The sequence below is a fragment of the Nematolebias whitei genome, chromosome 4, assembly GCF_014905685.2.
Source record: "Nematolebias whitei isolate Nwh7 chromosome 4, NemWhi1, whole genome shotgun sequence".
Taxonomy (NCBI): Eukaryota; Metazoa; Chordata; class Actinopteri; order Cyprinodontiformes; family Rivulidae; genus Nematolebias; species Nematolebias whitei.
Genome location: NC_056501.1, coordinates 41,526,245 through 41,529,389, shown reverse-complemented (window position 1 = coordinate 41,529,389; position 3,145 = coordinate 41,526,245).

The window sequence follows — 3,145 nt, the reverse complement described above, 5'->3', positions numbered from 1 at the left end:
TGTTTTCCTCTCAGTCTGTTCACCTGGGTAACTCCACTTTATAACAGTAACTCCTACACCCTTAAATACCTTCTGCCAAAAACATTAAAGTTTACTTAATTCTCCGTTCAGTTCTAGTCTAGAAAAACACTCATATCCAAAACTACAAACATTCACTATTCAGATCCATTGGTAATCATATGTAGATGTCAACCCAATGACTACATCAAGAAAGTTTGTTTTACAAATTTGTTTTGTGGTTCATGACATATTTTGCTATTTCAGCTACACGTGATAATAAAAAGAAGCAGATATTTAAAAACAGTGCCTGAAACATCTGGAAAACATATTCAGATTAAATCAGGATATTGTCTTGAACCCTTTAGAAATTATGCCAATGTTTGGTCTTTTTCTAACGATAATACGCTAAATATTTAACCTCGGTGATCAAGTAGTTATACTATAACTAGTGTGTACTGTATTTTCTGGCCTATAAGTCACACCTTTTTGCCTAATTTGTATACCCTGCGACTTATGGGCCGAAGCAACATATTTATGGATTTTTCCCATATTTATAAACCAATTTTTGCGTGAGATATAACCGTTTTCATTCATTCTGACATGGAAAATATTGAACTCAACCATTTTCAGCCGCTAGATGGCACTCGAGTGGTATGGCATGCTGTTGTGTCATGTAATGGGTAAAAGTGGCTATTAATGACAGAGTCGGCTTACTATAGACTGCCACCTTCGTCCAACTCTCCTGGAGTAACCGTCAAATCAGCTTCATTTCGCTGCACTGCCCCAGGAAAAATGCAGCTAATTTGACCACTGAAGTGCATTTATTAAATAAAAGTTCAACTGAGACACACCTTTACTATAATGCTGAGAAAAATAATAGTTTTAGGTGCTTATTTGTTAAATTTTGAAGAAATGCACAGCGTTCCTCTTTCCCGATTTCCTCCCTCTGTGCGCTCCCGGAGCACAGTGGCAGCAAATACTTTAGAAATGCAGCTGATTTGACCGTCAAAGTGCATTTATTAATGAAAAGTTTAACTGAGACAAACCTTTACTATAATTTCAAGCAAGCAAATAATTGTTTTTAAATGTTAATCTTGTTAAATTCTTGTAAAAGTCCTTCTGTGCACGCTCTCGCAGCCACCGTTTGGTAGCCAATCGATTTTTGGCACAACACCGGCCCACATTTCCGGGTTGTCAGCGGTGACGCGTAACAAACACGACGCGTCAGCGGCGACGAATAATAGATGCGACGTATATGGCGAAGTGGCTTATTTATGTTTTTTTTTTCCCACCTTATTAGACAAATTCCACCCTGGGCTGCCACCTTATCGTGGTGGAGGGGTTTGAGTGTCCCAATGATCCTAGGAGCTATGCTGTCAGGGGCTTTACGCCTCTAGTAGGGTCACCCAAGTCAGACAGGTCCTAGGTAAGGGACTAGACAAAGTGCAGCCCAAAGACCCCTATGATGAGTAAAATAAATGGACTTGATTTTCCCTTGCCTGGACATGGGTCACCAGGGCCCCACTCTGGAGCCAGGCCTGGAGGTAGGGCACACGGGCGAGCACCTGGCGGCCAGGCTTTTACCCATGGAGCTCGGCTGGGCACAGCCCGAAGAGGAGACGTGGGTCCCCCTTCCCATGGGCTCACCACCTGTGGGAGGGGCCAAAGGGGTTCGGGTGCAATGTGGGATGGGTGGTGGCCGAGGGCGGAGACCCTGTCGGTCTGATCCTCGGCTACAGAAGCTGGCTATTGGGACGTGGAATGTCACCTCACTGGTGGGGAAGGAGCCTGAGTTGGTGTGTGAGGTTGAGAGGTTCCAGCTAGAAATAGTTAGACTCACCTCTACGCATGGCTCTGGCTCTGGAACCAGTTTCCTTGAGAGAGGCTGGACACTCTTCCACTCTGGAGTTGCCCCTGGTGAGAGGTGCCGAGCAGGAGTGGGCATACTTATTGCCCCACATCTTGGTGCCTGTGTGTTGGGGTTCACCCCGGTGAATGAGAGGGTGGCCTCCCTCCGTCTACATGTGGGGGGACGGGTTCTGACTGTCGTTTGTGCTTTTGCACCAAACGGCATTCCAGATTATTCACCCTTTTTGGAGTCCTTGGAGTGGGTACTGGAAAGTGCACCTCCTGGGGACACCCTTGTTCTGCTGGGGGACTTCAATGCTCACGTGGCCAATGACAGTGAGACCTGGAGGGGTATGGTTGGGAGGAATGGCCCCCTGATCTGAACCCATGTGGTGTTCTGTTGTTAGACTTCTGTGCTCGTCATGGATTGTCAATAACGAACACCATGTTCAAGCATAAGGGTGTCCATATGTGCTCTTGGCACCAGGACACCCCAGGCCGCAGTTCAATGATCGACTTTGTTGTCTCATCTGATCTGTGGTCACGTCTTGGACATTCGGGTGAAGAGAAGTGCGGAGCTGTCCACTGATCACTACCTGGTGGTGAGTTGGCTCCGATAGTGGGGGAGGATGCCGGTTAGACCTGGCAGACCCAAACGTGTTGTGAGGTTTGCTGGGAACGTCTGGCAGAGTCTCCTGTGAGACAGAGTTTTAACTCCCACCTCCGGGAGAACTTCGAACATGTTCTGGGGGAGGCATTGAGTCCGAGTGGGCCATGTTCCATGCCTCTATTGTCAAGGTGGCTTACCAAAGCTGCGGCCGCAAGGTTGTCTGTGCCTGTCATGGTGGCAACCCTCGAACCCGGTGATGGACACCGTTGGTGAGGGATGCTGTCAGGCTGAAGAAGGAGTCTTATCGGGCCTTTTTGGCCTGAGGAACCCCAGAAGCAGCTGATGGGTACCGGCAGTCCAAGCGACATGTGGCTTGGGTGGTCGCTGAGGCAAAAACTTGGGCATGGGAGGAGTTCGGAGAGGCCATGGAGAATGACTTCCGTACGGCTTCGAGGCAATTCTGGTCCACCATCCCTCGGGGTAAAAGCGGTATGCCACCAACACTGTTTATAGTGGGAGTGGTGCGCTGCTGACCTCAACTTGCGATGTCGTGGGTCGGTGGGTAGAATACTTTGAAGACCTCCTCAATCCCACTGGCACATCTTCCACTGAGGAAGCGGAGCCTGGGGACTCTGGGTCGGGCCCTCCAATCTCTGGTGCTGAGGTCACCGAGGTGGTTAAAAAGCT